Below are 25,722 nucleotides of genomic sequence, written 5' to 3'. Positions count from 1 at the left end.
TAACTTTGCAATACCATAGTGTAACAAACTAGTTAGGTTGGAGTTCTAATTCTGGTTCTGGCAATAGATGAAGATGTGTGTGAGTCTTTGCTAACATCTGCTTTTGTGTTCATTCACACTTACTGCACTTCCCTCCTTTAGCACTGCAGCTGATGTCACTCACCTTCAAAGATATCTTTGGACAATTCTACAGCATATAACCACTGTGGCACTTGCAATAATTGTGTAACACTATAGTACCAATGCATAGCTAGGTAGGGGTCTGAAACTCAGTACTGGCAAGTGTGTGTGTGTGTGTGGGGGGGGGGGGGTCATCAGTATCCTGTGTGGGTGTTAGTGTGATTGTATAAATAATAGGATCCATTGTAGGGTGGGTTTTGCTACATTTTCATATTGAGGACCCATATGTCCCAAAGTCACATTACAAGGCCAACAGTTGTCAAACACAACAGAGGTTGTTGAAGACAATACACAGCCATACATTTATATATAGGCAACCATTATAATACCCAGAGACCTCTGTCTACCCACAGATCGTACACAAACACGTTTGGCTCTTTTTCTCTTCCTTTCTTTCTTTCTTTCCCTCTGTCTCTCTGTCTCTCTGTCTCTGTCTCTCTCTCTCTCTCTCCCTCTCTGGTAGATGTGGGGAAATGCATATGTTTTGCATAGGTAGCAGCTTGACCTTGGTAGGTAATGCTCATGATCAGCTGATGGCCTGTGCATGAATTGGAGTTCTCCACTTGCTAATTGCATGTGGAACACCTGTGGTATAATTCCTATAGCCAATTGCATGGAAACGCACTCCTATAAGTAAGCACTGCAAGTGGGTGTTGGCACTTCTCCCTCACTGTGAGCAGGACTTCATGTGGGTGTGTGAGAAACAGCATCACGGAGGGTAGTTGGAAACACCTCTTATGACAAACACTGTTGAAACAGACCAACAAACTGGAGTGGGATGTTCCAGACATGGGGACAGAATGTAAGTATTGTTGTTTTACATTTGAAGTAATGTTGGTTTAACAGGGTTTGTGTGGATATGCCTGTTCTGCATGATTTAAAGTCTGGCATGACAGTGTTATGTGGTTGACAAAACTCTCACCTGTAGGGCTATCTGCAGACTGGCCAGAGTTTGGACCCTGAGAATTTGTGTGTTACTCATACATTTTCTGTCTTCATAAATGCAATAGCATTCTCTGATGAGTCTACTCAGGAAATGGTAACATCCATGTATGTTACTGACTTCATATCCCTCAGAAGAGATATGTCACAACAAACCCTGTTACACCAGCAATGTTCTCAATTTATAACTGCAATATGTCAATATTGGCCTTGTGTTTGTGCCTCTGTCCCCCATGTCTGTCACCCTTTGTTCATATGCCATGCAGTAAGAGGTGGATATGCACAGTATACCATTATTTTATGACATAATTCCTGATATCAAGCCAGTGATATATCAGACTACCAGACATGTAATGTAAAGGAGGCCTAATAGTTGAGGACAAAACCTGGATATTCTGTGGTAGCCTGTACAGTAATGAGGTCTGTGTACTTATGGTGATTTTTGACAGAGTGTCTGTATTATGTAGCAGTGTATTGTGATCATGTTATTTGGCCTGTGTACAGTCTGGTGCAGATGTCAGTGTTCTTGGTCCTGTTCTATCTGTCAGTGCATGCTGCTCCAGTTTCTGATACCCTATCAGTCTATATCATTGTAGGGCCAGAATGAGACATGTCCCATATCACTGTCAGGCATCAGACTACACTGTGAATTGGGCCAGTATATGTAGGGTTAGTGTGTGAGTGGCAAACATGATGATGACTTTTGTTCACACAGGCCATAGACTGTACTATTACTTAGGCTTACCATTATGTGACTGACTGTTTTGAGATCGGTTGTGGGTATGCACTTTCACACTAATGTGTGTTACTCCATGCTGTTACACACCTGTAGTGCCTGCTATATTTGAATTCCCCGTAGGTAAATTGGGTTAGTCTTGAGGCAGTCTGCCTGTAGTGTAGACAGTACTTGGTGACATGCCTAGCAGCACAGTGTATTTACCCTAGTGTGATGTTATGTCCAGATATTTGTCAGATGCACTGTTGCCTGGCCACGATACGTGTTGTGCATTTCTGACAAAGCTATGACCTGGTGTGAAGATATATGTCACTAAGCTCCTTTCCCCAGGAAACTCTCGAACACCCACCCCACTTGATGCAGATCCAAATACCCCCCCATCAAACTGCCAATACCTTTAACTCTTTCTTCACTGACACCATACAATCTCCAGCTAGTCAACTTATCCCAGATAACTCAAGCCTTCCCATCACCTCACCAGACTTTCTTCCTAAATTCAAACTACAACCCATCTCTACTGCTCTCATCTATAAATTTATTCAAAAACTCAAGCCATGTACTCCTTCTGCTGACCATCTACCTTCCCAATATCTCCAAAAAGCAGCCAAAGTAATTGCCTATCCTATATCCATCCTATTTATATAGGACAATCCAAGAAGGAACCATTCCAGATATTTGGAAAATCTCCCACATTATCCCCTTACATAAAGGTGGGAACTCAAATGACTACTCTAATTATCGGCCAATAGCTCTCTTATCACCCTTAGCAAAAAGTATGGAAAAATGCATTCACCAACAACTTTTACATCATCTATCTCAACATAACATAATAGCAAACTGTCAACATGGCTTTAGGCCATCACATAGCACCACTACTGCCCTTCTATCCTTTACAGATACCATCAATAGAAACCGTAATAAAAACATCCTCTCATCTGCACTCTTTATTGACCTCTCTAAAGCTTTCGACATGGTAAACCACACCCTCTTAATCAATATTCTTGAATCCCTTTCCTTTACCTCTCAGGCTGTTAAATGGTTCAGATCCTACCTCAGCAACAGGCAACAGGCAACAGGCAGTTCTCTGGGAAAATCAAATTTCATCCTTTCTGCCAGTCACCATCGGAGTCCCTCAGGGCTCCATTCTTGGACTACTTCTTTTCTCATTATTTATCAATGATCTCCATGTAGCAATTCCGCAAGCCACCTGCATTCAATATGCAGATGATTCCACACTAATATGCTCAGCAACCTCTCCATCAGAACTATATTCTCTTACTCAAAATGTTTTCAACACTGTAGAAACATGGTTTACAAAACGCTGCCTCCTTCTTAATGCCAAAAAAACAAAACTCCTTCTCTTTACCCCCACTACCAAGTCCTCCCCCATAGACTTCTCAGTCTCTTCAAATAATGGCACTATTATTCTCCCAGACTCTACCACTAAACTGTTAGGAATATCCATTGACAATAACCTCACATTTGATTACCATATAAATAACACCATTAAAACAGTCAACAGAAAAATAGGCTCCTTATATAGAATAAAACCTTTCCTAACCCCAGCAGCCAGAACCAAGATTGCCCATTCCCATCTAATCTCGACTCTTCTGTACGCTTCACCTATTTATACCAACCTGAAGAAATCTAACCTTAACAAACTAGCAACTTCCTATAATAAACATTGCCAGATTCGCTACTGGCAATCCCTTTAGAACCCACCACTGTTTCAATCTTAGGCAACTAGACTGGCTGGAATTCCAAAACCATCTGATAATCCCCCAACTCACGATTACCCACAAGATATTTTACCGACCCAATAACACCCCTATACTCTCCAAACTCTTAATAATCCCCTATGTTGTTGTTGTGTCTTTCGGCTTTTAGGGGTCACCACAGTGGAACTCCGGTCCGCTAATGATTGGTAGTTGACTTTTACGTGCTGAGTTACCAGCCCTGATGCACAACCTTCAACGAAGGTACACCCATTCACACATGTCTGCACGCAGAAGACGTTCTAGCTGTGAATCGAACCGGACAGCATCTTACTGTGAGGCGACAACTCTACCGCAGCACCACCACCGTGGATGTAATCTCTTAATCCCCTATAAAAATCTGAATTCCCTACATTCTTCTAACAAACGTCTCGCTAGCATAACCAAGTCTAATAATATGTCTGGTGACTCTGTTTACTAACGCAGCAGGAAAATATTGGAGCCTGCTACCCAATGAACTAACTCTAATCGCATCCTTGCCACTCTTTAAACAAAAACAAACAACACCTCCAAACGCACTGGTTATGCCCTTGTAGTAACCCTGATTAACCACCATCTTCACCACTGTTTCTTCCTCTTCAAAACAAACTTCCAAGCATTTTAATACTTAGTCTTGTAAGCAAGACTTACTGTTTAAACTCTAATCAACTTACTGCTGAAATCTTTCTACCTGATGTGAACAATTACACATGATTCTTACTGTGTTACATTTGTTTGTTGCTTTCTTAAGTGTAAATATTTTTTTACTGTTGCTTTTCTCAACTGTTAATATCTTTTGTATGTAATAATTACTTCTTGTATTTTTTATTAATCCTTTATTTACCATGTAACAATATTTTTTACTTTTTATATCTGTTGGAGCTTTTCTCCCCGGGCCTCTGCTGAAAATGGAAATATATCCAGCTAGACTAGCCCGGTTAACAAATGTAAAATAAAATAAATAAACTAGTGTGAAGTATGGGGCTTGGGATCTCTACACATTCAGTTAATATGTGTTAGGACAGACAGGAGGGTGTGAATGCATCAACTGTGTGAGCTTATCTAGTCCAGTATTTCTGATATATCCCTATTTTCATGGCTTTAAACATCCCCTTTGTCAGGCTTGTCCCACATTTCTTACACTAAGGAGTTCTGTGTATACCTTCTGACTGAACAGATTATTTCAGACTGTCCATGTTTAAGGCGCATATTGCTTCTGTATTCCATAGGATCATTACTGTGATTTGTGTGGTACTTCACTATGATGATTTTATGATGTCTGCCAGTAACTGATGGAATACATGTCAGTTTCAGAAGAGCCTTTCTTCACAACATGTATGCTGACACAACCCCTGTCACTGTAGCAACATTCTACATTTATAACTGAAATACATACATTACGTTCCCTTGCACTGACAGGTTGAGAGTTATGGTGCTGAGGTATGACTCCACTACATGACATGTCATGGGCATATGTTATATATGCATACATATATATATATATATATATATATATATATATATATATATATATATATACACACATATGTCCATATATCTATATATAGCTATATATATATATATATAGAGAGAGAGAGAGAGACAGAGAGAAAGATAGAAATATATACAAATATATATATATATATATATATATATATATATATATATATATATATATATATATATATGTGTATATATATATAGCGAGAGAGAGATGTAGATGTGTATATGACTATGTATGTATTTTATATATATATATATATATATATATATATATATATATATATATATACATATTTATAAACATATATCTATATCCTTCTGTGTGTAAACATGAAACCTTCTCAGATGTATCTGACCATATTAATCTGACGTGTATATTTGGGAGCCCTTCATTTGCTCGAACTTTCGAATATTCAAAACTCATATGGCCGACACCATATGAACGAACATATGAAAGGCCGACATATGATTGCAAAGATCCCGCTACAGTGCTGGACTGAGAGATTCCTCTTTCCTGCACTCTAGTGCAATCTCAGAGCGAGAATATTTAAGAAGCATGGGGGTCTGTGGGGTGCAGCCCCCCACATGGGGGGGTGCAGGGGGGTTTGCCCCCCTGCATAACACAGTTTTACTGTATTTACAGGTAGGTAAATGGTGCTATTTCACGATGTGGGTCTTTTGGAATGTCGATCATATGGTGTCAGCCATATGAAATTCGGCATTCTGAACGGTCGACATTTTGAAGTAGACTCATATATTTACATAAAAGAACATGACTGATTCAACACCATTTACACTTACAAGTACTAAACAACTGTAATAGTCAAAGCAAGTGTTCATTACTATTCAGTATGTTTACTGAATGATATATTTGAAAAACAACAGAGAGTTTCACAGGTCAGATGGCTTAGTGGTTAACTGCTGTGACTAAAGTGTACAGGGTTCTTGGTTCAAGACCTGCATGGGCTGTTTAGTTTGTTGCACGGCAGAACAGCTCAGCTGTGGAGAATGGGATAAGGGTAATAATTACAAGAGGTCCCTAGTTTGGGCATTTTCACCCCGTTTACAAGCCTTTGGTGATATTTATTGGGGTGTGAGGTTCAGAGTGTCGATCAGATGTCCAAATGCACTGCATACATATATATCTGTCTGAGCACATGTTCCAGGCCATCATAGCTTAGCCAAAGCCACTATAGCATTTCAGTGAGTGTGAATTGTTTGTGGTCATTGGCTGACTGGGGATGCCTGGACTATAGCTTGGAGTAAGCACCTCATTGGTTCTTCCAAGCTTTTTTTTTTTTAAGTTGTTTCAGGTTTCAACTTTGTTACTTAAGAAGTTAACTTGTGAGTGTTTCTGCCATTTTATACTGAGCTAATCAGAGGAAGTCAGAGGAAGGGCTCGGAGCCAACTAATCTGTGATATATAACATTAAATATCCTGTTTTTTGCTTATTTCTGAGTTATTTATAGCCCTTTTATTGTCTGCATATACGTTGCTAGCTAGTTTCACTGTGTGTGAGGTATTAACTAGAAATTTTCTACAATTGTTAAGCATCTGGTTGGGTTTGTTTATTCTGATTTTTGTTTCCCACCCTCCCTCAACTGGTATCCTGATTTTATACTTGGTGGCTTTGCAGTTGCCCCCACCTACTGTAAATTTGATCTGAAATGCTCCTCTCAGTCTAGTGTCATTACCTCATTCTACCTAATTCAGGGAGAACATTTGATAAGGCCAACCCAGTTAGTTTCTAATCCTCCTTTCCCCTTTCCACTTTACAAAAAAACATTTTTCTAAGCTTGTTTCCTGCCTTTCCTGTAAGTTGTCTAGTCCCGATACAGATTTGCTATATCCAGGAATGTTTGTAAGCTTCTGAGCCCCCAAGCCTTTCTGTGTTGAAGGGAAGCCTTCTAGCTTAATTTTGTTTCTTAGAACTAGCCAGTTTTCTAGTTTCAGCACTCAAATCTGTTTCTTTGAGCTCTGCACTTGTTCAGAACTCATTGTAAGCACTAAATAAGCTACAAATTACTACAGAACTCAACTTTCCTCACTTGTCTAGAGGAAAACAGTTTAAAGTACTTAATAAATAAGCACCTATCCAGGCATGCCTAAGGGTCCGCTCCCGGTGTTTTCTCCTGTCTACCTGATGAATTTGGGCATCTTGGGGCAATGCAGCAATTGCCTCATGTACACAGACAACCATTTCCTCCTACCACCCAACACTACAACCTGTGACAGATGCACTTATATAGCCAAACTGGAAGCAAAGCTCTCTTCACCCAAGACTGGACTAAACAATCAAGAGGTGAAGGTAAACACTTGCACCACACTACATTCATCACATAGTCCCTCAAAACTTACCCCACCAAAACATACACATATAAACACAAAACACACACCTACATTCGTGGAGGCTCTCAAAAAAAATTCTACCCAAGCAACAGGGACCTCCAAAGCAAAAACGCAAGCAACCTCCACCCCCCAACACAACCCAAATGACACACAGCCCACAAACTCAGTGTGCCACTCAACCACAGCCCATAAGGCATAAAAACGTATCCAACACTCTAGTCATAGGTGACTCTATAGTCAGGTACACTGATGTTCCACTCACCAGGCTAAACAAGGAGAAAGTTACTGTCAGCTGCCTGTCAGGTGCCAGGATCCGCCACATAATGCATACACTCAGGTCACTCCACAACAAGTACAAATATGACTCTGTCTTTGTCCATGTTGGTGTGAATGACCTGAGACGTACCTCCCTAGACTACATGAAAAGAGACATGGAGGAACTGTCCGATCTTGTAGCCCAGGCAGGTATGACCCTAGACCTGAACAGCATCCTGCCATCACCCATAATGATAACAGAGTACAAGGACAAAATGATTGACTTCAGCAATTGGCTAAGCTTCAGGTAACATTCTAAGGGAATCCAGTATCTATGTGCCTGGGATGACATGATCGACAAACCACGATGCTTTACCAGAGATGGCCTGCACCTGCTGCCCTTGGGATTCCAGATACTGGCTAATGCTCTTGCCACCCCTATAGTGCCTTTTTTAGGCAAGATTCAAATGACAAAATCACCACCGTAACTGGTACAAGCAAGCAAACTTTGAGGGTAATGCTACTTAATGCTAGAAGTCTAAACCTCAAAATGCACTAATTCGAGGCACTCCTTAAAATGGAGAACAACGACATCTGTGCAGTGACAGAGACCTGGTTCAAGGCTCCAGGGAGCACCCCTGCATTATCAGGCTATAATTCATACCACACCTTTCAGCCACCTATCCTGGACTGAAGCACTAAAGGTGGAGGCATGTCCATATTTATTAAGGATATCCACACCTCCAGGCTAGTTACTCCGCATAATGCATCCGAGATTATCCAAGTGCAACTAACTCTGGGCAAGACCGCAATGCAAATTGTGGCTTGCTACAGATCCCCCACCATGCCTCAGGATTCCCACTCCTCATTTCTTGATACACTGGGAAATATTAGGGTACAACCTAACACCCTAATAATGGGTGATTTCAACTACCCCACCATTAACTGGGAAAACTACTCCTTTACCAACTCTTGTGCTCAACGTTTTCTGGAATTCATAAATTCCAATGCCTTGGATCAACTTATACACACCCCCACCAGGGGCAGCAATATCCTAGACTTGATCATTACCATTACTTAGTGGTTGATTGCTTTGACTATACTCTACAGGCTCCTGGTTTCAAGACCTGCAAGGGCTGTTTATTTTGTTACTAGGCAGAACAAGGACTGTTAGATACAGAGTGGTTAAGGCAATTTTGAGCAGCTTTAAGTGGGTTTGCATGGCTTTTGCAACAGTAAGCGGTGCTAACATATGGTTAAAGGAATAGGCAATTACAACATGTAGGCTTCGCTTACCAGTGCGCAAATCTGCTTAGCATTTACATTTAAGTAATGGTTATACCTGCTACGCATAGCTCAGCCCTAGTAACAAGTGATCATATTTACGTCTGTAAAAACTCTGTACCCATGAACTACCACATAGGTGGTAGGCTACTTAAAGCCGAATGTGTGATAAGAGACCTTGGGATCCAGGTGGACAGTAGTCTCTCCTTTGATAATCACATTGCCACAGTAGTCAGGAAATCCTTCTATGTGGCACACCTCATCACAAAAGGGTTCTCATCCAGGAAAAAAGAGGTCATTGTTCCCCTCTACTCAACACTCATTAGACCCATTATAGAGTACAATGCCCCTTTTGGAATGTACCTCACAAGACATCTGCAGCAGCTGGAAAGGACACAGAAGTACCTCACAAAGAGTATTACTGTCCTCAAACAAATGCCCTACACTGACTGTCTAAAAAAACTCCAGCTTTTCTCCGTAGCATATCGCCTACGCCGAGGTGATCTCTACCTAACATATAAAGCTATGGCAAACCCAGAGCTGTTGGACATGCTACACATAAAGAAATCCCAGTCCCTCTGAGCTACACACTCTAGGGACCTAAACCTTGTCACCACAATAAACAGGACATACCGGAGGGATAGATTCCTGTCCCAGAAACTTCCCATACTCTGGAACAAGCTACCCATCTATGTCAAGCAAAGTTCCTCATTAGCACTCTTCAAGAAAAATCTTGATGAGTGGATGGGAAATAGGAAATACACCCCATGGATAACTTCTGTGGCTCTGCTCGACAGGGGCACAGAAAAATAACTGTCTTGGTTGGCGTAAGCCAAGGAACCTTGTTGGCTAGGCTTACTTAGGCCCTTGGGCCGATAGCCTAGTACCTACCTATGAACCTATGATAAAATAGCAGGGTAATGTCATCTTTAATTAATGTATTTAATTCCATGTACATAACATGCCTATATGTTTTGTCATTATAATAGCATTTGGTGTGAGTATACTGTATGGAAACCTGAGTATACATGGGTAGTGCCACAATCTTTTGTGTTTATATGTGTTTCATACTTGGGTAGTATCCCTGGTTATTTGCATTCACACATGCATGTATTGTGTAATTACATTAATACTTTTAACAGTGCTTTTCCAAGTAAGAGTAGATTGCAGATTGTAGTACTGGGACCATACATCCCTGCATGCAAAGCTGGACTCTGAGTACTGACTATTGTGTTATTGGTGTTTGACCTGTATGTTTTTATGCATCTCCTATTGGTTATTGATCTGATATGTTTGATATTAACTGTAGACTACTATGTTTTTAGGATATGTCAGTGAGGACTACTGTGATGTAGTAATGGCATACCTATCAGTTTCAGATGTCTGTCTGTCAGAACATTCATTCTAATGCATAACCTGTTGGCTATCTACTTTCTGTCTGTCCTCTGTACAGATGTTCAGATGTCAGGTATTCATCTTGGCTGCTTACAGGCAATCTCTGATTGAGTAATACTTACATGTTTGCCCAGCTGTCGTATGAGTGCCACAGCTAGGAAACCCCACTCTGTATGCATCACATGCCATGGATACCTCAAATAGACTACCACAGTTGACAGAACATGTTTGGGTACATGTCTGTAACCCAGACACCGGCCATGTTATGCAATATATGTTGCATACATGTCAATTGGAGCACCTCACTGGCCCGCTTCAAGAGAATAACAGAGGTGTGGATGTTGAATTTAACTGTCACCCTGGGGATAACTCATGTGGCATCAGTTGATAGATTGCCTGCTGACAAATGTCAGGTGGCATGGTACTAGTGTGCTCATATGCCCTTCTCTTCTCATCTCTCCATGGACATTAGCCTGGTACACACCTAGGAACACCTGTACCTATGGACCTCAGTATTGAGAAATGTGTGTGTGCATTATTGGGTATAACAGTGTCTGTGTGTTTGTAAACTTGTAGCTGAAAATCCTCTGAGGGCCTTCTCACCCACTGCATCCCCCTATTGCTATACTTAGAAAGGGCTGCTGCTGTAATTCACATTAAATGTACCTTGAGACACTTTTCCCCCTATGGGCTACCTGGAGCTTGCAGTACCAGAATAACAGTGTTCTACAAATGGAATGACAGCCGTGGGTTACCCTCTGAGTCCTTGCAAATGTGAGTATGTGTGTGTGTGTGTGTGTGTGTGTGTGTGTGTGTGTGTGTGTGTGTGTGTGTGTGTGTTTGTGTGCAGTTGTGTGTGTGTGTGTGTATTTGTAGGAAACAGCATTCAGAGGCCACATTCTCCAAATACAATAAACCTTGCCATACATCATAAGGGATGGTGATGTTGCTGACATCAGGAGAGCCATGACAAACCCTCACCCTACTATCCCTGTGGCATGTGCAATAAATACATATCCCTATAGTAGCACTGATAAGATAGAAAATGGTTTATATTGCAGTCCTGGTCAATGTATGATTGTGTGTATGCCAGAGCATTATCATGGATTTCAATGAGTACAATATCCAATGTAGGGCGTGGGTGCTGGGTATACTGTCTTTACACCATGGTACCCCCAGTACATGTCCCAAGGTCCACTGTATGAGGACCGCTGTCACCATCAATAACTGATTACTCTATCCAGCCCAATGATGCATGTGCTGTATGCAAAAACTCTAACAGTATGGACTCACTGACAAGGTAGTTAGCACTGCTAAACTCAGGTCTGTCAAATGTGTCTATGACTGTATGTGTTTGTCAATGAATATATGACAGTATGTCATACAATGTATTGTACATTAACACCCGGTACATCCCCCAGTACCATACTGTACAAGGCCTGGTGATGTTCTTCACTTAACTGGTAACTCAGGACACACCTCTCCCTAAAAGCTCTGTGGTGTGTGCAATTAAGGCCAAACACATTAGTAGCAATAAGTACCTAGGTAGGGGTTCTACTATCAGTGTTGCCAAGTAAGTGTGTATGTATGTGCAGGGATGTATATGTTTGCATAAGATATATTTCCCAGGAGATCATTTGTCTGAGAACTAACTGTTGAAAAGTGACATTTCAAAGCAATCATCTCATGGAAATTCATTCCATCAAAATTAGTAATGGATGTGTAAATGTCTTCTTCCCCACTGTACAGCTGTACAGCAATACTGGAGTTGATACATATAGTTGGGTGTGGTTGTTTTAGGAACAGCCACCCACAGTGGGGTTATTGTTGTACATATCCCCCTGCTTAGTGCGCTGTTATACAGTACAGTAAATGTTAACAGGTTAAGTAGTTGTTAATCACACTATGCACTCACCATGCACTCACCTGTAGACACCCCTCAGACCTAAAAACCATGTGGAACATACAGTAACTGTTTTACAGACCTGTTACTTGTGTTCAGCTGTACCCAGGATATGACACAGTCAGTGTGTCTCCACAGTGCCACACCCCTTGTAGGAAAGGACAGCAGACCAACATCCTGCTGACACATAGACACCTAGAACACAAACAGAATACATTATGGAAACCACAATCAGTCAGTGTTAATAACAGCTAAAATTCATCATGGCTGTACAACTACACACCTTGACATGCAAGCATTCATTATTCCAGCTGACAACATGTTAAACAGCCTTACAGTGCGTGCTAAGCCTAAGTATATTCACCCTGTACATCAGAACCATATTAGCATGACCCTGCATTGATGGTATGGATGACAGGGATGTGGCACAGGTATCATCATATGCACAGGGTGTGTTGTGGGTTTGCCAGAGGCCTAGGCTGAGCCGTTTGGTTGGCATCATGTGAGTGGGTTAGGGGGTTCTTTATTAAATGGGCTGTGCAGATATGGTGTGTGGAGGTATGGATGTGCCCTAGCTGTATTGGTGATGTGTATGTATGCACACATTTCTGCCATGTGGCACCCTATACAGTAGTATGTTGGACAGCTGCAGACCGTATATGGCAGGGTGTACAGTTCACTTTGTCTGGCCATGGACACGGGAACTGTGCCTGACAGGGGTTGCATGGGCACTACCAGGCAGAAGCCCAGATATGGTACTCTCTCCTGATGATGGCAATTGTCCACTGGATCTGTGTCCCTGTTGGGACCAGCCAGGACCATGTGCACATGGCCTGCTGTGTTATGGTCTTGACAGCACTCCTCCTGCAGTGCTGGTGCTGGTACTGCCACTACGGGAGCGGCTGTGAGATGTTGCACATCCACGTAGACCTCCACCTGTTGGTATTCCTGACCCACATTCATGTGGCCGACAGCCTACTCCCACCACATGCTCTAACACAGACACCACATGGTCGAGGATTCCCACATTCTTCCCCAACCGTCTATCCATGACCTCTGCAAGATAATGGTGGGCACCTGCAAGATCATGGATGTAGTCACTTGCAGCAGGAAGAGTAGCCCCCTGCAACCTCAGACCAACTCTGGTATAATGTTCCATACGTGCCTGTGCCTCCATGATGGCCCAAAACATGCGTCTGGTGACACCTGCTGTGGCACTTCTGCCAGGGGCATGATGGCCAGCAGTCCTCCTACGAGCACCCCTGTACATCTGTCAGTGTGGGACTTCACTGGTCATCTGATTATGGCTGCTGTGTACAGGCACACTTGCCCTAGTCAACACACTGTCCTATCCCATACCACCACCTGCCAACTTTTCCTCATCTATGGCCACTGGTGATGGGGTATGTATGGACATTGTGACTGTGTGTGGGGATGGGGTGGATAAAAGTGGGATGTTAACCACTGGCACAGATTCAGCCCCTGACTATCCTGCCTGTGCCTCACTATGCCTATCATCATTGTCAGAGTCTGTATGGACACTAATATCAGTTTGCCTGCAGGAGGGACCCTGGCCCACCTCGCCACCTGTGAGGGGCAGACAAGAAATGTAAATTAAGACCTGTACTTTTTGGTTTACTTCTACACACACACACACACACACACACACACACACACACACACACACACACACACACACACACACACACACACACACACACAGACTTACTTACAGGTGAGGTGGCACAAAGATATTACACAGACCTCTCATCACCCACCAGTCAACATGCATGACATATGGCACTCAACAGCATGCACTGCAGCCATACTCAATCCTTGTTAACAACATTATACATCTCTGTGATCCATGAGTCATGTTACTAGGTGATGCCCATTCCCCTGGAACACACTGCACCCATGTAAACAGTATTGCTATGCACCTGTACAGCACACTGGCATGTACTGTGCACCATACCTCACAAGTGTCCACACCATTGCTGAATGTGTATATGTGTGGCAGTTATGTTTGCTCTGTTGCTCACAGCCCTTATGTGTTTGTCTGACACATACCTGGGATAATATGAGGACTGATGTTAATAATTAATGACTGCCCTTTGATTTGTAGATCTCATCATCAGCAGTGTATGTATGTGCGATAAAATCTGGTTACACTGACAACCTTCAAAGCTTAATGTGGATATGAGGAGTGTACATACCCTTGTTGACATGCCAGCCTCTTCTATGATATGCAATGGGGCCACAATACTGCATTTATCAACATTACACACACCTGAAATGTGACATATGACCTGTGCAATCCAATGCAGTATCAACCATAATGTGTTAGTCGTGCAGATGCTGAATGAGATGAATACAATATTTGGTTTGCATACATGTGCATGCCCTTAACACAATGGTTTGTTGAAGCAACTGTTAAGTCAAATACAGTAGTCATTATTCCTGGAAGGGGTATACTAGCATGTCCCAACTTCACTTGCCATTATTTGGTCAGTTTGCCCTACAAATGTCCCCTAACCCTGACAGATTGCAAGGTCAGCTCATGTGCACAGGCCTTGGAGGTCACACAGTGGCTTCACTATTGCTGTCAAGTCAGGGTTATGTCTGGCACAACTCATAACCTTGACTGTATTCAGATACAGCTAGTCTTAGCAAGCTTTGGCTGTATGCTTCAGTACACTGTTATGTTTCAAACTGACAGCCCTCCCCATCCTCAGCCTATTGCAGATGCTTGACAACTATGGGCCACACGAGTGTTATTCTGCAGTATTCCAAATTAAAAAAAAAACACATGTCTACCAGCATAGTTCTAGCTAATGAACAGCAAACCTAATGGTGCACACTGGGAACAGCAAGCTAAAAATTGGGGATGGTGGCCCTGAAGTGGAGTGAGGTGTTGCTTGTGCACCACACATATCTTTATGAATACTGTCTGTAGGTTTGAGCCCTGGTCTCGACACCATTTTACTTTGCAACACATGCCTTTGTGAGACTTGATATTATGCTTATGCTACCTGTAGAGAGCCCTGGATGATGTATCATGTGGGACAACTCTGCCATCTGATTACTGTAACCCATAGGCCACACATATGCAGAATCCAGGCAATTGTCGACACAGGTACTACACAGGCAGCACTTGACAGACATTCCTGCAAGTCCCTCAGTGCTGCTGCATGTTTCTGGGCAGCCTCCATAACCATTTTGTAACATGTTTTGTCATCTGTTTTCGATGGGCATCTGTTCTTTTTCTACTTCAATGTTGTCCCATACTTCATACACACATACATGACTGTCTGCACTGTTTGCAATGGTATATGCAATGGTGAGGTAAGGCTACTTTTCCCACTCCTGAGTGCTACCTTTCGGATATGGGATCTATTGCATTGTTTGTAAAATGTGTGCAAGCCACAGCTGCCTCTGTTGCAGGTGAGTGGGCAAATGTCATGGAAATACTTCTTGAACAGCAGACCATTACTTGATGTGACATTGAGGCCCTGTACTTGCTGGAAGGTGTGTACAAAAAGAGTGAATGCTGTCAATACATCACAAGCTGCTTCCACAATATGTTATTTGGAGTGTGTGCACACATATGCTTCCAGTGTTTTTTTAAGGTATGTATTCCCCATATTTGTTGTTCTAACATAGGGTTCCATATTACACATTCATTGCTCATGTTAGGATCACATTACATGTTGTAAAAGGTGTGGAATGTGGTATTGTGGTTCACCCTTGTTTATATCAGGAACAGTTGCCATTGTAATAGTGGTGTATACACTGTTGTAGCCACTGTATAAGTATAATGTTTCAGACATGTCCGTACTTTAGGCCATTTGTCCCAACATTATGTTCATCTCTGCCCACACATCTTGCACTGATAGATTGTTAGTTATACTGCAGGACTCTTACATACCCTTCAGATATGCCACCATGATGACCACTGTGATGCAGTGCAGTTAATACCAACAATAAGTGAACATGTACAGCATGCATTATGGTTAGGTGTGTTAAATGTCTGCATGGCAAATAGCATGACATAACATGGCTGGTGTATTGGAAAACTTGAACAAAACATCTCCATACTCACCAGCTACAGGCTGCTGCCTCACTTGTATTCCAGAGGGACCTAAATAGTTGTGTAAGAGAAGTAATGTAAGTAGCCACACCTGTGGCATTGGTACAGGGTTGGAGCAGCATTTCAGCACATTGACAGTACAAACCCACAATACTAGAGATTATGCACATCTGTTCATTACTACACTGCAGCAACAGATTATGTAATCTGACATATGCATGTAGATACTTTACAGATGAAAATGGATAAACAACAGTGGTATAGTAATGTGCCCTGGGGCCTTACCTGGCCGCTCCTCATCCATTGTGTGGGTGGCACCCACCTCCACAATGCTGTCTTCAGCCTGCTGGCCTGTCTGGTGGGCGGGTGCCCCTAGGCTGGTGAGGAGCTCCTCAGCATGTGTCAGAGGGGGCTGGATGGCATAACCCCCACCTGTGGCTAGCTGGTCCCTCCTAACTCTAGCAGCACACTGATGGGCATAGCGGATCAGATCTATGCAAACGATGCCGCACCCGCTCATAATTTTTGTTATGCAGGCAGACATCATTTACCCTGTGCATGAGCTCATTCCACAGGGCAGTCCTCTTCTGCAGATCCTGGGCCCTGCAGCTGAACAGAATGTCACGATGCAGGATGACTTGTTGAATAATTACATCATTTTCATGTGTTGCAAAGGCAGGGAGACATTCCCAGGGCATTGAATCTGGAAGATATAAACAGGACCTCATACGGTTGTCCATGTACACATCAACAATGGATAATACTTGCACATAATCGAGACTATACCATAACACTGTAACCTATCATTGCTTTGGCATCTTGCATTACACTCCTGGGCCTGACCTGTCCAGTTCCCCACATGTTGGACACTTAATGGCATAATCCACTATTCACCATTCATTTCTGTGTAGAGGGATGACAGTGGCCATCTTCCATGTGTATGGTGTGTGTATGATGGCATGTCTGTGTTTGACTATAGTGTGTGATGGAAATGTGAACACATGCCAGTGTCCATGTAGGAGGCAAACTGTGATTTTCCCATGGCCAATGGAGACTTGCTGTTGTTGCCATCGGTCAGCATTATATCCATGCTCACCATTGATGTGTGTGTGGTTAATGTGCATATCCCCCTGTACAAATGTTGTGGATAGGGTGCCATTATTCCCACCTATCCTGTATGATGCTGGTTGCCTATATCCATGATATGTGTTTATGAGGTCTGCTTTACTCCCAGTACAGGGTGACTTGTGTTACTGGCTCTGAGACTGCGTATATATGTTCAAATTCAAAAAACTAACAAACTGTATAAAAACAAAAAAGGGAGGTTGTAGAAGAGCAGAACTTGCATTTAACATTTGATTTTCAGTGTAAGCAGTTTACTAGTAGAATACACAGAAAGTCAGTTTCTGCTAACCAATACCTACATAAAGACAGCCTTCATCCACCACATATGAAGAAAGGAGTGATGAAGGGACAGCTCATTAGGCTAAGTAGGTTAACTTCTCAAGACACAATTTTCCTTAAAGAAGCAGATGTTTTGAGAAGTTTATTTGAGGTTTGAGGATATGAAAAGCATTTGTTGCAAAGGATAGAAAGAGACATTTTGGTTTTAAGAAAAGGAAAGGCAAGTCCAATTTTAGGAGACTGTACTATTTGTGTCACACGAACAGAAGGACAGAGTAATACTGAACTTTTGAATAGAAAAAACATTTTTTTCTTCATTTCCACTTCCTATAACTAATGAAATGTGGTCTATAAGAGAAATAATTAGTGACAACTGGAAAATTCTCTTAGGCAACTCTGAGTTAGTAAAATTGTTGGTTTATGGCCTTTATTTACATACAAAAAGGTTATTAACATCAAGAGTTTACTTGAACAGAGTTCAAATTTTAACAGTGATATTAATAAAGTTTCTGTACACAAGAAAGGTTGTTATGCTTATAACACCTGCAGACAGTATAGGTATCTTAGTAATATGTATTCAGTTACTTTTAGTCACAACAACAAAACTTTTTGGTCTAAGGGATATTACACGTGTAAAAGTGAAATGGTTGTGTATGTTGCATAGTGTGTTTCATGTTCAAGTTATTACACTGGAAAAACTGTCAGGTGCCTGAAAAGACGAATTTATGAACATCTGTTGGCAATAAAGAAGGAGGAACATACTAATGCTCTGGCAAGACATGCCACTATTTGTAATAATTTTAAAAGTTTGTATTTTCTGTCTTGGATAGTGTCAATCAAGATATGTTTTCTGGAGATTATAAAACTTGGCTGGAATGTAAGGAATCTCTGTGGCAATAAAATGCTTCTTGCAACTCAAGTAGATTTTTTTTGTATTGTTTATATATATATATATATATATATATATATATATATATATATATATATATATACATAATATATAAATATATATATATATATATATATATATATATACATACATACATACATACATGGATCTAAGACATTTGCTCGACTGAGCAAACGACCGAAATCCAAACAGCCGGGCATACTTACGCGAAAGTGCTATTCACCAAAGCAGCACTTTTGTGTAAGTATGACTGTTGCCGAGGCTGTAATGCAGTGCGGGTAAGGGAAATTTCACTTTTCACAACTGTAGTGCGGTCTCGGAAGGAGAATATTAAAGTGGGGGGTGTGCTAAAATGTAAATGACGTGTTTTTTTTTTGTCACACACTTTAACGAAAGCACTTTTTTTATAAAAGCGCTTTCATTAAAGTGTGTTCGGGTTTTATGGATTCGGACGTTTGCTCAGTCGAGCAAACGTCCTAGATCCATATACATATATATTTTTTATGTGATTATTAAGTGACTATTGTGTTTCGAAACATGTTTAAATTATGAAATTATTTAATATATGTAAATTAGGAAAGTATTTGGTTAATAGACACATCACAGATCATGTGATATGATAATTGAATATTTAAATGTCCTTATTGGGTGGATGGATGTTTTCTGAGGAAGTTTACAGTTATTAAAGTGAATAAAAACTTATATCTGGGTCCGTGCTTGCATGTGGAATTCATTTGGCGTTTCAACCTTCTTTTCCTTTTCATTTGTGAAGTTACCAAGTTTTGCTAGTTTGTGTTTTGATACATTTACATTGTGACAATTGATACTTTTCTCCCTAGGTGTAATTGGAGGCTGTTGAGCTACATCTGTAATTCCATTTTGACTGATTCTTGTCTTCAAGGCAAGAGTGTTTTTTACTGTTGTACTACTTGAAGGCTTTAGCCTAGACAGCAAAGTATGTTATGTTTTGCAGATTACTGTATCATATGTTTTGTTTGAGAATTGCATTATGCAGTTATTAAGTATTTCAAACACCTAAATTCTGGAAGAAATGGCATAAACAACTGAAATAGTACCAAATAGTACACAAATCAACATTTATATGTATGCAAAATGTGTGGTGTCATGTCCTTTGAATTGTGTGTGGGTATATGTTTTCATGCAATAATTCTCATTTGTAGGCATAATGGCTGTTTGATATTCTGTGCACCCTCTATATATACTCTCTTGATATATATATATATATATATATATATATGTTTGTGTGTTTGTGTGTATCTGTATGTATCATAAGAATGTTTACTGCTTCTACATTGTACATTGCCTATGGTAGACTGACTCCTCTGCATGATATGCTAGAAAATCATCCCACCATCTTATAGCTCAGATGGCTTAGTGGTAACTTGTTGTGGCTATGGTATGCAGGGTCCTAGGTTCAAGACATGCATGGGATGGTTATTTTGTTGCAAGGCCAAACAGTTCAGCTGTGAAGGAAGGGATAAGGGCAATAATAACAAGAGGTCCCTAGATTGGGCCCCTTCACCCCCATTTACACTGCCTTTGGTCAGATGTTTTGCAGTGAGAGGTTCAGAGTTTGGATATGATGTCCAAATACACTACATACTCACACATACAACCCCCCCCCCCACACACACACACACACACACACATATATATATATATATATATATATATATATATATATATATATATATATAGACAGATATAGAAGATACACACACATTTATATATATATATATATATATATATATATATATATATATATATATATATATGTGTCTACATATATACATATAAAGATTTTTTTTGGGAACAGATTGCCCTTTTTTAAGTGAGAGTGGGATGTTGGGAAGGATAATAGGTATATTTGGAGAGGTAGGTTGGGTAGAAAGACAGACAAGACAGACAAGACAGCATACAGGGGTGGTATATGACACATGTGGAGGTAAACACCTTGGATGGGGAGTGAATTTGGAAATCGGAAGCCCATGAGCCCCCAAATGGGAACAGTGTGACTGAGGTCCCCACCCATGGGGAGTCTCCACTGAACCTTGATGGACCCAAAAGTGGCTGTGCTGGGGGCTGAGCAAGAGTGGCAGGCTGACCCTCTAATTGTGCCACATGGCCCTCAAGCTGGCATAGCAGATCTCCTAATTCTCTGCAGAGCTCGCTACTCACCAGACTCCAGACCTGGCTTAGGGTGACAGGATCTTGTCAATTCCCACTCCCAGGGGGGATGAACCCCATCCCCTGAGGCCATTCCACCTGAAGGGGGTGCAGGACCAGCAGATGTGCTGCGATCCGATGCCACTGCCAGATGGGGTGGGAGAGGTGGGTTAGCTAGGACCGGACTTCTTATATGTGCCATGATGTTACAGTTTTAGAACATATGTGGGTTAGCAATAGTCAACACAATCCAGGATTAGTTATAACAGCATGCATAGATATTCCCATTAACATAAAACAACAGATTTGGAACAGTTGCATAACAAACAGAACACATGCATATATGGAACCACAGTGGCCATTACTTCAGCATGCAGGTTACATTGATAGCAACAGGCCACCAATGACAGTATTTCAACATGGAACATTAATAGTAACACATTTCAGTATTTGTTGAACAATAGGTAATATGTCCCAACAGTAAGTTTGGTGTAAAACATACCCATCGATTTGTGTGTTTAGATTATTGTTGCAGATATGCTGGCGGGGGTGTCAATTAACTTGTATTACCTTGCAGTACTCACAACTTTAATGATCATTGCTCTAATCATTATTCTACAGATTTACAATGGATCTAGGACTATTCACTGAAAGCACATTTCACTGAAACACATTTGACTGTGCACAATTCACTGAAAGCTCAATTCACTGAAAACACAATTCATTGGAACAGATTTCGCTGAAAGTTATATATGGCCTTTTCCACACTGTAGGGCGGCGCTGGAGTTAGAATATTTAGTAAGGGAGGTTTGGGAGCTTAGCCCCCCACCTATTTTAAATATTTTGAACTATACACATGGATACTTGCAATTTCAATAAATTACTCTTTTCTAAACTTAATATATATCCAAACTATGTGGGGGGCTATGCCCCCACACCTCCCAATGTGGGGGGCAATACCCCCCCCACACACCCTTACTATATATTCTAACACCAGGGTCACACTACAGTGGGGGAAAGGCCATATATATAACTTTCAGTGAATTGTGCTTTCAGTGATTTGTGCACAGTCATTTGACTTTCAGTGAAATGTGCTTGCAGTGAAGTCATAGACCCATTACAATAACCTATGGCCTTGTTTTGGGCAGTGGTATGTTTGTATACAGTGTATACTTCAACTGTCTTATAGCTAAATTCTACTTCTCTTACCTAGTAGACCTGTGAAAGGAATGTTTGTTAACGATACCTGACTGTTTTTACACATATTCCCATATTCCTAGTTATAAATCTGCAGATACCTCTGAACCTCATAATGCAAAACATCTGTACAGAGCTTGACAAAATGAGGGTACAAATAGGGACATATTTTAAATATTACTCATAAACTTTTAGAAAGTTGCTAGAGTAACAGGAATTGTTTTAATATACATTTTCTGAAGGATCAGAAGTCTGAAACTCAAATGTATGTCATTATTTCATGACTACAGTCCTGAGATCATCACAGTGATTTGCCAGAAAAATATCTGGACACACAAGAGAAAAAATCGTCACCTGGATACTGCAGCCAGCGATGTAAAATTGTAAATATCCAGAGAAAAAACGTTGGTAGCACACAGCAGGTACGTTAGCAAAAATACGTTTTATATAATAGAACACAGAGAAAGTAAGCACTTTCGCGGACAACTCCCGCTTCATCAGACTAACATTAAACAGGTTTAACAAAACATTTTAAATAGACTCATAAGTCACATAGCAATCAATAAAAACAAGACATAAAAGCATGTGGAGAGCAAATTAAAGTGCTAGCACACCAAGGTGCTAATGTTATAAAATGAAACAGTCAACAACTATACAAATATCCTAACTATTTAAAACTCTAATAATACCTTCATAAAGCCATATATTAAAATTATATATATATATATATATATATATATACACAAATATATTCATAAAATACATAAGTATGTATTCTGTGTGTTCAAAAAATGCAGTACATATAAAAAGTACAAAAATATATATAGAGGGGCTAAGCACAGTAAACATTACTAAAAGTATGTATTATATATACATATTACATACAAATACTAATGTTTCAGTGATCTTGCTCTTAAAAAAGGTTTTAAGGATACTTTATTATTAAGTCCGGGTGGTACATCCGCCTGGAATTTGAGTATCCATTCCTGCTCAACACCTTCTGTACGACTATTCAAATTACCTCCTCTTTTATTGACAGGGAGATAGAGTTTCTAGATGTCAAGGTTAGTAGAGATGCATTTCATTTAGTATCTACTACTTTGTATAAGAAACCCATCAGGAAGAATACTGTACTTCATAACAGCAGTATCCACCCTAAACATACTAGAGCAAATGTCCTGAAAGGGCAAATTTATCGTGTTATGCCTTTGCATAATGATGATATTGCTTTACAGTCAGCACTATTTGTGCTAAAACAAGAGTTTATGTCAAGAGGGTATAGAGAGCATGATATAGACACACAACTGGAACTAGCATGGAGAGAGAGAAGTGGTAGGTGTAAACCATATTATAATACGCAAGTTGGAGCATGTAGTAGTGATAACATCTATACAGGCCCTAATAATAGTGTAAACCATATTATAATACACAAGTTGGAGTATGTAGTAGTGCTAACATCTATACAGGCCCTAATAATAGTGTAAACCATATTATAATACACAAGTTGGAGTATGTAGTAGTGATAACATCTATACAGGCCCTAGTAATACTACTGAGATGGATGCACTTAGAATGCCACTCACATATGCTGGTAATATTAATATAGTGTGCGATATTATTAACAATAACTGAGACATTCTTTTTAATGTTAAAGAGTTAAATGGAGTTATAGGACATGAACCTAGATTCACCTTTAGGAACAACAGGTCCTTGAAAAGACAGCTCTGCTACAAGTTTGACAATGTACAACAATACAATCAATCTGACAGGTTAGGTACATACTGTTGTAGGAGGTGTAGAGTCTGTCAATATATACATGTGGGAGGCCACTTTTTACATCCACACAAGGGGTTCACCTTTGACTCTAATTGTTATGCTGATTGTCAAATGAAGAATGTGGTTTACTTTAGTTATTGCACAATCTGCTATGCTTTTTACATAGAAAAGACCAATCGTCATTTGAAAGACAGAATACTGGAGCATATAAGGGATGTTAGGAATGCTAAGGAAAGCAGTGCACTTGCAATGCACGTCAAAGAAGAAGTTCACACACTTGGTTTTAAGTTTTAATAGTCCCTGTCAATAAAAGAGGAGGTAATTTGAATAGTCGTACAGAAAGTGTTGAGCAGGAATGGATACTCAAATTAATTCCAGGCGGATGTACCACCCGGACTTAATAATAAAGTATGCATAAAACCTTTTTTAAGAGCAAGATCACTGAAACATTAATATTTGCATGTAGTATGTATATATAATATATACTTTTAGCAATGTTTACTGTGCTTAGCCTCTCTCTATATATTTTTATACTTTTTATATGCACTGCATTTTTTGAACACACAGATTACATACTTATGTATTTTATGAATATATTTGTGAATGTATATATATATATATATATATATATATATATATAGATATATATATATATATATATATATAATTTGAATACATGGCTTTATGAAGGTATTATTAGAGTTTTAAATAGTTAGAATATTTGTATAGTTGTTGACCATTTCATTTTATAACGTTAGCACCTTGGTGTGCTAGCACTTTAATTTGCACTCCACATGCTTTTATGTCTTGTTTTTATTGGTTTCTATGTTACTTATGAGTCTATTTAAAATGTTTTGTTAAACCTGTTTAATGTTAGAATGATGAAACGGGAGTTGTCCGCGAAAGCGCTTACTTTCTCTGTGTTCTATTATATTAAATGTACTTTTGCTAACATACCTGCTGTGTGCTACCAGTGTTTTTTCTCTGGATATTTACAAATATCTGGACATTCTGCACAAATCTGTGCAGTTGATAGGTATGATTATGCATACAGCTTACTACCATTCCCGCTGGGATTCGAACAATGGCTGTGTGTGCTAAAATACAATTTGTGTTTCATCACAGTAAGCTATTTAGAAAGTGCTATTTTTTCTTTAAGTGTTTTCTGTCTAAATCTCTCTTGGTTGTACAATCTGACCTTCTAATTACAGCATTCTTATACAGACATTAATAGACATATTTGTATGTAGCACAGTGTAAGAAACATTTGACACAACAGTGCTATTCATATACCAGATCTTGGTGAATGCAACTTGTGAGGCCATACAATGCCAGAGTAAACACAAGCAGTCCAGGATTTAGAACGTTATTGCCAGGCAGTTACACTTTTTTTAAATATGACCTATATGGGACTATTACTGTCATATTGTCTGGTTTATTCAGTGGAAACCATACACGTTTTGTATACTGCCAGGTGATATTTTACTCCTTTATATTTATTTGGTATGACTACTACAAGCAGGATTGTTACTCACCAGCCTCACGACACAGCCTTTGCAACCTGCTGGCATGGGCTTCCAGTTTCATTGCCCGCTCAGCTGCAGCTGTAATGAGAACAGAGAAACATTTATGCATACCTATCCATCACATACACAGGCTGGACTTTGGTAAACAATTATTGCTATGAATACTTACACACTGCTGGGACATCTCCCCTCTGTCTTGCTTCTTGGATTCACTCTTCCAAGATATCCCTATTCCCCCATTTCAAGTCGGCATAGTTTTTCCTGACCTGCTCACCAGTCCGAGGGATACCAGTGGCACTGCTGAGATCACGGGTGAGACTTTCCCTGTAT

This window comes from Protopterus annectens, chromosome 1.part2 (assembly GCF_019279795.1).
Source record: "Protopterus annectens isolate FY-2018-M chromosome 1.part2, PAN1.0, whole genome shotgun sequence".
Taxonomy (NCBI): domain Eukaryota; kingdom Metazoa; phylum Chordata; order Ceratodontiformes; family Protopteridae; genus Protopterus; species Protopterus annectens.
Note: the sequence above shows the minus strand (reverse complement) of the source record.